This window comes from Macaca nemestrina, chromosome 3 (genome assembly GCF_043159975.1).
Source record: "Macaca nemestrina isolate mMacNem1 chromosome 3, mMacNem.hap1, whole genome shotgun sequence".
Lineage (NCBI taxonomy): Eukaryota > Metazoa > Chordata > Mammalia > Primates > Cercopithecidae > Macaca > Macaca nemestrina.
In genome coordinates, this window is record NC_092127.1 from 122,003,895 (window position 1) to 122,017,559 (window position 13,665).

The following is a 13,665-nucleotide window of genomic DNA, read 5'->3' on the forward strand; positions in this document are numbered from 1 at the left end:
TCATGTTACTGGATACTTTTCCAGTTGTTGAAATGAAAGCTTTGAAGATTATATTAAATCTTGTATTAATACAAGATTAAATATTGTAGAAGATTAAATATAATCTTCTAAGCTTTCATTTCACCAACTGAAAAAGTTATTTACATGACAATTCGGTTAATATACCTGCAAGTATCTATTGATGTTTTTGTCTTTAATTTTTGTTCACTAATCTTAAGGAAAATTTAATTGGTTGATATGTATATTTTTAGAGCATAGTGAAAAAATTCCTACAACAATTCAGAAAGTACGTATAAGGTATATTGGGATAAACAGGGATGGTGCAGATCTTCAGAGTTATGTCATTTTGCCAACATCTAAATTTATTTTAGATACTTAACAAGGAGCTAGAGTGAGGCATTTGAGCTTTATTCGTTGAGTATCAGGAAGGGAAAAACTTCAGTTTCGAAGATGTAAAACAGGTGTTGTGCAGTGACTCTTCAATTAGTATATTCGTAATCTTTCCCTATCTATGTGGTTTAAAATGTCCAGATAGAAATTCTTCCCACATGACTTGAGTCTGATGTCTTGTTGCTGCGGCAGCAGTGAAGCTTAGCAATCTGCCTGTGTTCTTCACTGGTGTTGCTCTCACTATGTCGGCTCTGCTGCCTTCTCTGCCTGACTCTAATTTTTCCTACTTATATGATTCTCCATCTGCTTCCTTTTCTGGCTGCAAAGTGGCCCTGCCTATATGCTCCTTTGCATTCTGCCATCTTTCTAGTTTTGCTGTTGCTTTAACTATATTTTAAACATGTAGCACAGTTGATTGAAAACTGAAGAAATGTCTAGTGCTTGTTTAGATTTTTTTGCAGAGAACAGTTAGTCTTTGCCACCAACTAAACTGTGCTTTAAACCTAGGTGCAGAAACTTCTTGCAATATGTTTTAAGTAACCAAAATGGAAAATGCAAGCAAACTGTTGCCTATGTTTATCCTTGTGATTTAAAGACAGCTGGTAGAGATAAGCACTAACATAAATCTTGTCTGAATTCCCCAAACCCAGTAAATGAATTGTGAATTCTTTATTGCTTTTTCTAGATATTTAACCATAGGTTATTGTGATATAATGAAAAGCACAATTAATTTGAATTTAGAAAATCTAGGCTTATAGTCTTTACCCACTTATGTGATATATGACCTAGGGGATGTAACCTAATCTGCCTATATCTTCCCCCATCGCTACCTTCACTTTGGACATGAGGACACTGAGGTTGAGAGAAAATATGCAATTTCCTGGAGTTTTCAAAGCAAGAAAGTGTCAGAGATATACATCAACTTAGTTATTTTTGACCTCAAAACCTATACTCAATAAAGACACACAGTACTCAAGTCTGTTTTTAAAAACTTACAGTAATGCATCTTAAAAGTGATGCTTATTGCTAGAGTTCACTCGTATTTGAACACTTGCATGACTTGTGACCAATTGCTATCTACCATTTATGATGCAGTTTCTCTTTAGCCTGTCACTGAATTCATGAGCCTCATTGATATACTTCCCAACCAAAAATAATTCCTGAATTTTTTTTTTTTTTTTTTTTTTGCTCTGTGACCTTACATTTCTACTTTTTTTCTGAGTTTCTTGCAGAACTTATGCCCATTCCAAATTACATGAAATTTATGTGGGTCAATATTTTATCGATTTCTTTTACTATCTCCACAGTTCTTCTGATACACTCACCATGATGTTGTCACTCACTCTCTTGTCAAAATTTCAAACTCACTTGCCCTTTTATCCTTTCACCACATTACATAACAAAACCCTAATCCTGGATAATCCAACTACCTACATTGTCTTGTCCACAACTGGCCTGCTGAGTATTTATGATACAATATAAATACTATGGAAATATTTAACAGATATTATGATTTAACATCTATATACTTAATTGAGCATATTTACAACTACAGATTCTTAGCAATCTTAACAGGACCATTGATCCCAGTGAACAAGTATATTTGCCTGAATATTTTTATTTTTCACTTTTCCCAAGTGTTAAATCATCCTGAAGTATCATCCTGAAGTATCATCAAACTTCCAATAAATCTTTCTCAAGAAATGATTTTATATACTACTTCACAGTAAAAAACAAAAATAAAAACTAAACAAATAGATGGGAACTATTTCAATATCCAAGTGGCATAACACAAATATATCGATAATTGTATTTTTTTGTCCTGTCCTTCCTTCTCTTTTCTTCCTCTTAAAATGTAAGAGGATTAAAACAGATTATGTAACTTGCCAAAAGTCACACAAATAGTGGAACAAGAATTTGTACTTGACCTCGAGATGATGAATTTTATATGTCAACATGACCGAGCTTAGTATGTTTGGATAATTGGTAAAACATTATTCCAGGTGTGTTTGTGAGGGTGTTTTTGGAAGAGAATAATATTTGAATTGATAGATTGAATAAGGAAGATTACCCTCACCAATGGTAGTAGGCATAATACAATCGTATGAGGGCTTGAATAGTGCAAAATTGCTTTCTGCTTGAACTGGGATGTCCATCTTGTCTTCTTTTCAGACACTGGTGCTGTTGCTTTAGGACCTTCAGACTTGGATGGGGATGTATGATCAGGATCCTGGTTCTCAGACCTTCTGGTTTGTACTGTAGTTATACCTCCAGCTTTCCTGTGCTGTCAGTTTGGAGACAGCAGGTCATGAGACTTCACTGCATGCATAATTATGTGAGCCAGTTTGTCATGGTAAATATGTATGTATGTATGTATGTATCCATCCATCCATCCATCCATCCATCCATCCATCCATCCATCCTATTGATTTTGTTTCTCTGGAGAATGCTGATTAAAACACCTCTCTGCTTTCAGAACCCATTTTCTTTCCTCTGACATATTAATATTTTGAATTTTATAGAGAGAGATTATGTGAACAGATGTGGCACCTTTATTGAATTTAAAATGGTCAGTTTTGCTGCCTCACCCAATTTTCTTACTCTGATAAAAACTATAAGAAATGAGATGATAATTATAAGTGATTATGACAAGTGTAATAATAAAATCACTTTTATAAGGAAATAAGGAAAAACAATAATTTATAATGAAATAAAAACTAATGCTCAACATACCTTGCTGTGGTCGATAATTTAACTTGATGTTTAAGAAAGCCAGTTTTATTTCTTTGAACCTCCAAAGGATCTACTGCAATGTGATTTATTTCTGAAACACTGTGAAATTAATGAAAATATTATTTGTAGGGAAAAATGAGTTTACTTGCATTTGTAATAGGCTTTGCCAGAAGCAGCAGCTGTGCCTGTGCCAAGAGTCTGTCACGCTGAAAAATGGAAGGTTGATTTCTACTGTTTTTCCTTTCTTTCGCCTTATTTTTGTCATTTATCATTTTGAAGAAAAAGGGAATAATTTTAATTATTTAATTATAACATGGGGGAAGAATAATAGTGTGCCTAGAAATGCAGCTATGTCCAACTCAGCTTTGATATAATTTAGGTTGATTATTCCAGTCACTTGAGTTTGCCCAAATACTGTTAATTGTAAAAGATCAATCAATCCTAACTATCAAATTCATATGAAAATCAGTTTTTGCTCTTCAGAAAAATGTCAGGATCTTATTAAGGAGGTAAGTTATGCTCTGATGTGTTCCAGGCTTAAGAAATAGGTGCAGAAATAGACACTTCAGGCATATTCTATGAGTGCTTTCTACAGATTGTGCTTGTTTCATTACTCAGCACACCCTAGGAATGAAGGTTTAACCTGTTTCGTATTATCCACAAAGTTTTTTGAGTAAAATGATTAAATATCTTCCAACAGTCATGTAATCTGTGATATCCCTGCCTCATGCAGAAAAAAATATATGTATATAAAATTACAAAAATGAAAGACAATATTGAGTTTAGGTTATATTATACTTATATTACACCAGCATTAGGAAATTTTGCTTGAACATTCTTTTCTAATGCCCTCCAAGCAAGTATTTACCAGTGCTTTTTGAGTTTTAGAAGGATTTAACATCAAACTTCCCAGTTTCAGTTGCTTAATTTCATTACATACCAGTTCATCTTTTTGAACATTAGTACGGAAACTGACTCAAGTATACTTGTGTCCCTCCCATTTTTTGTTATTTCTCGAAGAGCTATTATTTCTCCAAAGTGTTTCTTAACATACACTTGCAGGTTCTCTTTTGCTGGAGAAAGAACTCTGAATTCAAAACATCTGTCTTTAAGTCCTGAGTCCACTTCTTAACTCATCCAGGTCTTTAGATAAGTCAGATACAGTTGCTGTTTTCATCTGTAGAATGGAAATAAGAATACATTTCTCAGACAATTATATGGACAAAGGTATGGGGTATGGTATAGTATTTGAAATAAATACAGGATATGGATAATAGTAAATCACTATATACATATAAATGCTTAAGGAGGATATGTTAATATCCTTGAACACCAAATGTCTAGACTAAGTGTTTTGGCCTTATTTTATTTTGTATTATTATTATTGTTGTTGTTGTTGTTATTGTTTTGAGACAGAGTCTTTGTTGCCAAGGCTGGTGGGCAGTAGCACACAATCTTGGCTCACTGCAACCTCTGCCTCCCGGGTTCAAGCGATTCTCCTGCCTCAGCCTCCCTAGTAACTGGGACTATAGGCACACACCACCACACCGAGCCAGTTTTTATATTTTTAGTAGAGATGGGGCTTCACCATGTTGGCCAGGTTGGTCTTGAACTCCTGACCTCGTGATCCACCCACCTCGGCCTCCCAAAGTCCTGGATTACAGACATAAGCCACTGCGCCTGGCCGTGTTTTGGCCTTATTTTATTAGAGTCAGTGGTTTTTTAAGTGTCTGTATTTGTCTTGGGCTCAAATTTCCTTTATTTAATGATTTGATTTTTCAGTTTGAAGGCGATTCTCTCCTTCTGTCAACTCCTGTCTCTTTCTTGCCATTGATGATAGAAAACATGTAAGAATTTTTTTTTCTATCTTTTCTGATTTCCCTGCTAACCTTGCCTAAAGCCTTAAGATTAGCCATTATTTATTCTACTTTTTATTCTAAAAGGAGCATAAAATCTATGTGTAAACTAATATCTTGTGTAACGCTCATTTCATTGTGATATTTTAAACTTTTTTTTACATATTTTTAAATACTCGATTCTTATTTAGAAAGCCTTTATGTACCGATATTTAAGCTCGTTAACAGCAAAGATACATAATCAGAGGGATTCACTCCTATGCATTTGCAATGGTCTCATTAAAAACTCAAGTATGTTCTTTTAAATTTAGACTACTACAAATTATTTGTCTTTCATTCAAAAAGTAAACTATTATGTACCCAGTATTGGTAATGTAAAGATGAAGCATACATTTTTTTAAAGTATATCCAGTAGATAACAGTCTCGTGGGAAAGAGAAAAAATAGCTCTGATGCAGCAAGTCTGATGGATTGAGAGGAGTTTTTCCAGAGGAAGAGATATTTGAGCAAGGTTGAAGAGGATAATCAAAAGGAAAAGCAACAAAAGTATTAGGGATCCCGAGGTAAAGGAAACAATGCAAATATGGGAAACAATTCTACATGAGCATAAACAGGGGAGATGAGGCAATAGAAAATCATACACTTTTGATATGTCTCCCACCACCAGGGTCCAGCTTTTGCATCAGTATTAGCAGGAGTGAAGAGGAAGCTGAAGGCTTCATTTCAGCAGTCCCTTTATCCCTGCTTGCTCAGTCTTCAAGAAAAACCCATGACTCTCATACACATTACTAAATTTTATCTTTCTTCTGGGCTTTTTTTTTTTTTTTTTTTTTTAGGAATTTGTGGTCTATTACTATCAAATGTTCTATATCTCAATGCTTTCTCAGAAAATTCCTTTTACTATCTTGCTCTTATGAAAATATGCCTCTCCCTTGAGGACATTGTTGTCCTGGATTCTCAAACAAGTGGTGACTATTTTATCTTAATATTTGTAAGCAATACCTGTCACAGAATATTAACTATGATGGATGTATTTGGAACATATAATCTGGATTATCAATTATTCTTTATTGAAGTACTTTATCTACCTAATTTTCCCTGAGCTCAGTGACTCTATTACTCAGCCTGTTATGTGAGCTGCTTCACATCTACCCGTCCCTTGAATTGAGTGTATCAGTGGCATCTTGAAACCCCTATGTATCTCCCCCTGAACTTCCTCTTTTTTTTTGAGATGGATTTTCACTCTTGTTGCCCATGCTGGAGTGCAATGGCGCCATCGCAGCCTCCACCTTCCTAGTTCAAGCGATTCTCCTACCTCAGCCTCCCGAGTAGCGGGGATTAAGGCATGAGCCACTGTGCCCAGCTAATTTTTTGTATTTTTAGTAGAGAGAGTGTTTCTACATGTTGGTCAGGCTGGTCTTGAACTCCCGACATCAGGTGATCCGCACACCTTGACCTCCCAAAGTACTGGGATTACAGGCATAAGTCACCATGCCCAGCCATACTTTTTGATATGGCTCTTATTTCATTAATGAAGCAAATCCAGTTGAACAGGTATTAATAAATAGATTTATCCCTGACTCTTCTTTTACTTTCATACCCCAAATCCAATTTTTTGGCAAATATTTCCAGTTTGGCCTTCAAAATAAACCCAGAATTTGATAATCTGTATCCATCCAGCTTCCATTTTCCAGGTCTAACTCAGCATCCCCTCTCTTCTGGATTATTGTAATAGTCCTCAGGACTTCATACTTCTGTCCTTGCCTTTTTCATCCTTGAATCAATTTTCAGCAGGGCAGCAAGAGTGATGTTTTTCAATGATGGATAGATCATATCAGCCTTTTAAAACTCTCAAGTGGTTTTCCACATCATCCGAACAAAAACCCAAAGTCTTCAATGCCTTACCTGTACTGGCCATCCATTATAACTCTGACTTCGCCATCTAACATTATACCCCTTGTCATTCTCATTTAGCCACAGTGGCTTGCTTTCTGATCCTCAAATGGTCACACTCCACGTTGGTTCTCAGCTTTGCTGTTGATGTTCCATCTGCCTGGACTGTCTTGTTCAGATATCTGTAAGTCCATTCCCTTGATCAATTCTGGTCTTTGCCCAGACATGTCAGTATAGTCTTTTGGGATCATCTTATTAAATGTACAAACACCCTCCCAAGAGGCATAAAATCCCTCTAGCTCTGTTCTGTATTTTATTGTGTTTGTCACTATACAATTCCTTATTTTGATTTTGTTTTTATTTGCTGACTAGCATGTGAACTCTATGATGCCAATGACTTTTGTCTGTTTAATCACAGCATGAGTTCAAAATATTTAAAAAAATTAAAAATAAAAGGGATAAGGTACATATTTTTAAAACAGGAAACATTGAAATAGAAAAATGACTAGAAAATTTAACAAAAATATATAATTTGCAGAAATTAAAAATCATTGAATTTAAAATGCAATGAGAAATGGCAAGTTGCTCACATTCCTGTAGTTCCTTCTAGTTTTTGCCTTCTAATCACTCCTCATTTTTTCTTCCTCAAAGGCAAAGGTTATCTTGATATTTAACATCAAAGTTATTTTTGTCTTTCTTGCTTAATTGTATTGAAATGAAACCATATAATATGCATTTTTACACTGCTGCCATTTTCTTCCCAAGATCAATTTGTGGGATAGATCTACTTTGTTGTATGCAGTTATAGTTTATATAATTCTATTGTTATATAATATCTTATTTAAAAGATATGTGGTTGCTTTTCTATACTAATGTTAATGAATAATTCTATGGTTTCAAATTATTTGACTATTGTTAATAATATTACGGGCATTCTTGTACATGTCTTTGGTCATTGCATAGGAAGACAGTATCTTGAGGCACACTAAGAAGAGCCTCTGGTGGAAAGGTAATCTACATTTTTCTAACCTATGGGGTAGTTAAAGGTGTCCTCCCTAAATTCTTACTCCACTCGGCCTCAACTGCAACAAATCTCAGTTTCTTGGAAGAGTTGAGGATTCCTTCAGTGACTATAGCCTGTAATCTTTCATTGTCAGGAGTTGTTTCCTATCCTTCAAATTTCAATTGATTCAAGCCACTCATTTATGAGTATCACTTTATAAAAACATATGAAGTATTAACAGAATATACAAGTTTATGATAAAATGAACCCCATATGCCTTAAATTAAAATAAAATAGAAAACTAGCCATATTCGAACATGAGAGCTGCCATTTTCTAAAAAATCATACTCATAAAACCAGGAACATAGTGTTGTTATAGATCATTGCAAAGAAACACGAATAACTCAGGGCCAGAGAGACAGAAAATATTTTTCTAGTGTCCCCTTGCCACTGTTCCATGTAATCTTTGACAATGTCCATAGCATGTGAAACTAAACTCAGCTGAAAAGAAAATCAGAAGGTTAATATTGGCAGTACACATTTTTACAGATGCAGGAAAATTTCCACAATGCAAATATCTCTCAGAGAATATCAGTGATTAAAATACTTTATATTTATACAGTGATTGTACACACATTTAACAATATGTTACACTAAACAAACTATGCATCCACCCATACTTCATGTAATCGTTAATACAGTACTGAGATAAAGGTATTTTTTTTTCTTATTCAACGTAAGAGAGAAGCTCCGTAATACATTCTCCACTCCCACTCCATCCTCCACAGAGGAGGAATCTGAGCAAACAGAGAGGTTCTCCCATTTGTGAAAAGCCACATTATTTTCTCTGGTAAGACTTCTGAATGTAACTGAGAAAAAAGAATTTAAGGACAATAAGACATATGAAGGTGGGGCATAGTGGCTCAGGCCTGTAATCTCAGCAGTATGGGGGGCCAAGGTGAAAGTATTACTTGAGGTTAGGAGTTCAAGACAAGCCTGGCCAACATGGTGAAAACCCATCTCTACCCAAAATACAAAAATTATCCGGGCATGGTCATGCACGCCTGTAGTCCCAGCTACTCAGGAGGCTGAAGCAGGAGAATCGCTTGAAACCAGGAGGGGGATGGTGCAGTGAGCCAAGATCACACCACTGCATTCCAGAGCAAGGCTCCATCTCAATTTCTTTTTTAAAAAGCGTGTGAAGCACATAAATATTGATTCCATTGTGACAGATGAGAATCTTAAGAAGCCAGAATAATATTTTCTTATCCTTTTCTTCACTATTTATTCACCCAATATTTTCGAAACACTATGGTGTATCAGGCACTCTTTTAGGTGCTGGAACTATAAAAAGAACAAGATAAAATACTTGCCTAATAAAAATTGTGTGCAGTTAGTGAAGACAGGTAATATGTTTGATAGTATTGGTTACGTAAGAAACCATTCCAAAATTTAAGGACTTAAAAGCCAACTATTATTTAGTTTATATTTCTCCAGGTTGACAACTTGGCTCAGGCCCAGCTAGTTGTTCATTTTGCTCTTGATCTGGTTCACCTAATCTCAACTGTGTTTGTTAATATATCTTCTAAGTTGGTGGGGCTGCTGGCTTATGATGTCCTTGCCTAATTTCAACTGTGTTTATTCATATATCTGGTGAGCTGGTAGGGCTGCTGGTTAATGATGGTCTTGCCTAGGAGGGCTGGAGTAAATTGACATCACTACACCTGGTCTCTAATCACATAGCAGGCTAGGCTTCAATTGTTTACTTACATGTTGCCAAGATTTCCAGAGTAGCATCAGAGCAAGCACCAGTGTTAAAGCACTTTCTAGGTCACTATTTATCTCATATTGCATACTAGCCTATTGGCGCAAGCAAGCGAAAGTGGTAGTATGTAAGAGTCCACGTATCAGGGGCTATTCAAGGGGACTGATACAGGGAAATACAACCAAATGAGAGAATTGTCATTGCAGCAATGTTACATGGATAGTAAATAGGAACATAAATGAATAAAAATATACCTTTAGCTGAGAAATACCAGGCTTTCTAAAGGAGTTACCATTTGACAACCTTAAAATGGCCAAGTATAAACTTGAAGTTATCAAGCATTTTTAAGGCATTCTGTTTCCTTGGAGTTTTACAACAAGAGATAATTTAATAATTAATAGAATATATATATATGTATACACACACACACACACACACTTGCGTGTGCGATGATCATTAAAGATGTTTTTTAAACTCCATAAAATACAATTATACTGGTAGAGAAGCAAATTTTAATATATTGTTAGAAAACAATATTATAAATAGTTATCATACAGGTAATCAGAATTATCAGTTTCACCGCAATAAGTTGAGTCTTTCCTACTATGTAGCAAAAAACAATTTAACCCCACCCTTATGAAATATATAAGCACCTGCTCTCTTTCAAAATGAAATACTTAAAGATGCTATGAGAAAACTTTCATTTCTTAGCTTATCACTGAGATGAAACAGACACCGCAGTTGATGCAAGCACAACTTATTACAAATGTCATAGACATTTTTTTTCAAATTTTGTCATTCATTCAAAAATTCCTCAAGCATAAATTATATATGTAATAATGGAAAGTGGAGAAGACTTTATTCTTTGTGCTTAGTAGAGAGGCTTTATAATCTCCATGTCTATTCCAGTAATGAATGATGCTTTTTTCAATTCACTGATAAGAATACTCTCATTTTTTCCAAGAATGAGCAAGAAATAATAATGGCAAATACAAGGCAGATAGTTCCTTTTATTCATATTGACTGAACATATGTAAGAGAATTGACAACAGCTTAGGTAAAGTGGAAAGCCCTTGGTGTAGTTCACACAAACACTCCACTAGAATAAACTGGTTGTTTGCTAAATAAGTAATGTTGAGAAAGTCTTTTAAGCTTCTAGGGTCTAATCTTCCTCGTTTCTTAAAAAAGAGTGATTATAATAATCAAATATAATAATGTATAATCTGAGAAGGTACCAAGTATCTTCTTTATTATTTTTACATTAGTTTATAAATTTATACCACATTCAACTTATTCTACTAAGTATAAGCAAATCACATTGAGAATTACAAAAATTCCAGATGCATAGATCCTTCACAGACTACGTATACTCCAGTGGGAAATATGAAGGACTTAAGTTGTTAACCATAATACCAGCATAAGGACAATATGAATGGAGATATTCATTGAATTAATTATGTCACAGATATATGTACAAATAAGTTTAAAATTAAGGCTTTGATGTAAATATTATAGAAAATACAATCAGATATTTGAATTGCTAGTTACACTAGATAATCCCAAACTATTTTCCTAGTAATCTGTATCTAGGTATTAGAAAAAGAGTACTGAATTGAGAATAAGAAGGTTGGAATTCTGAGATAAGGTCTGGTAACAATATATGTCATTAGGAAAATCATCAATTTTATCAAACATACTCTTTTTGGTCTCTTTCTCAGAGTGCTGTTTTTCATACTTGCAAAGTGAACATGATAATTTAAATGAAGTTACAGTTAACCTTCTATTTTCCCTTTCTGTGATTCTGAGTCTCTTCAATTTTCTTCTACATGAAGAAACATGTCGTCCCTAGCTTTGGAAAATTTATTTGACTGAAGTTTGTTTATTTAGATAAATTATTATCCCAGTTTAGATATAACCAAATGCATAAAAAGTATGAAAAATTGAAAAATAAAAAATATCCTCATAATAATTAAACAAAGCTTGGAGTATTAGTGTTCTTTAGGAGAATAGATATTCAATACCTGTTTCTAGGCAAACAATTATCAGTGTTTTTGTTGCACAATATTTTATTTAATGGATATATAGAAGAGAGATGTGCAATTGCTTGTGTTCTTTCTCAGAATTGGGAATTACATAAGACAAAAAGTATTAGATTGTCCTTCCAGTAGTTTTCTAGCATGCTATCCCACTGCAGGTGCCAACTGTATGGGAATTGGGTGAATCTGCATGTGATTACATACATTGAAATAAATGATGTGTTTTAAGTCAACATGTAGCCACTTGATAATTTAAATTGAGAGCTCCTTTCTTTTTGCTCCTTTATTTTATTCCAGTTACTACTTCCACAGTCCTTCATTTTACAGTTGTTTTTTTTAAATTATATTTTGTGTTCTAGGGCACATGTGCACAACGTGCAGGATTGTTACATATGTATACATGTGCCATGTTGGTGTGCTGCACCCATCAACTCGTCATTTACATTAGATGTATCTCCTAATGCTATCCCTCCTGACTCTCCTCACCCCACAACAGGTCCCGATGTGTGATGTTCCCCTTCCTGTGTCCAAGTGATCTCATTGTTAATTCCATCTTTGAGTGAGAACATGCAGTGTTTGGTTTTCTGTTCTTGTGACAGTTTGCTGAGAATGATGGTTTCCAGCTGCATCCATGTCCCTACAAAGGACATGAACTCATCCTCTTTTATGGCTTCATGGTATTCCATTTTACAGTTTTAATAAACTTTATTGAGAGATAATATGCATACAATAAGTGCACCTATTTTTAAGTATAAAGTTCAACTAGTTTTGACAATTGTAATCCACCATGTAGTCTCAATAATAATCAAGACATAAAATATTTGTATCACCATATATTCAATAAATTCTACCTGATTCTTGCCTCTGGCAACCACTGATTTGCTTTCTGTCACTATAAATTAGTTTGGTACATCATATACTTTGATATAAATAGAACTACAGAAGTCTTACTCTTATGTGTTAATTTATTTCACTTAGCATAATGTTATAGAGATTCAATGATATTTTTGCATGCATCAGTATATTTTTATTTAGGTTAATGAGCAGTATCACATTCTTTTGCTGTACTATAAGCTATTAACCCATTTATCTGTTGATGGACATTTGGGCTGTGCTGAGTTCTGGTGTTTTAATCAAACTACAAGAAAAATCAATGAAAAAGTATTTGTGTAGACATGCTTTCAGTTTTTTAAAATAAAAAGCCACAGAATAGACTCCATGGGTGGAATGGCAAGTTCACTTTTAAATAAAAAGAACGTGTCAAACTATTTTCCAAAGTTGTTGTATCATTTTACAGTTCCACCAGTAATGCTTGAGACTTCTAGTCAGTCCACATCCTTGTCAATGTAAATATTCTCATTCTTTTTAATGTTAGCTGTTTTGGTAGGTATATAATAGTTTAAATTTGCATTATTCTAATGAATAATAGTGTTAAGAAATATTTATATGTGCATGGATATTTTATTTTTTGTTTTGTTATTCAGCTTGTACAGATTTTTCTATTTTTGATGTTGTGTTCTCATTATTTATTTGTATATCTTTGCTTCTTTATGTATATTTAATACGCAGGATACAAGTTCTTTGTCATATATAATTTATAAATAATATCAATAATTGGTATTTTAACTAATTTCAGTGGATAAAATAATTTAGAAATAAAATTTTATTCTAGTATATGGCTTGCCTTTATCTTGAATATATCTTACAAAGAACAGAATGTTTTAATTTCAATACATTCAAATTTATTAATTTTCTTTTTTCATATGAGTGCTTACTCTATGCAGGTTAAGCAACCTTTACTTACTCCAAAGCCACAAGGATTTTCTGCTTTCAGAAGTGTTTTATAATTCTTCCTTTATCATTAATTTCAAGTTAATTGCTGCTATGGTTTGAGGTAAGAAAGAGGGTAATTTTTTTTTTCTCTACAGATGCTCAGTTGCTTTAACAGCATTTGTTGAAGAGATTACCTTTTAGACATTAAATTTCCTCA

At 34.0% G+C, this 13,665-nt stretch overlaps 1 long non-coding RNA gene across 2 annotated transcripts in view; it reads right to left on the minus strand.

The window, feature by feature from the left end:
- Window positions 1–3,978: 3,978 nt before the first annotated feature.
- The window catches only part of LOC139362193 (uncharacterized), a 39,194-nt gene continuing 29,507 nt past the window's right edge, over window positions 3,979–13,665 (minus strand). For both annotated transcript variants that reach the window (XR_011620581.1, XR_011620580.1), the window contains one exon: window positions 3,979–4,300. This is a non-coding gene — a long non-coding RNA (uncharacterized lncRNA). The remainder of the gene's footprint in view (window positions 4,301–13,665) is intronic.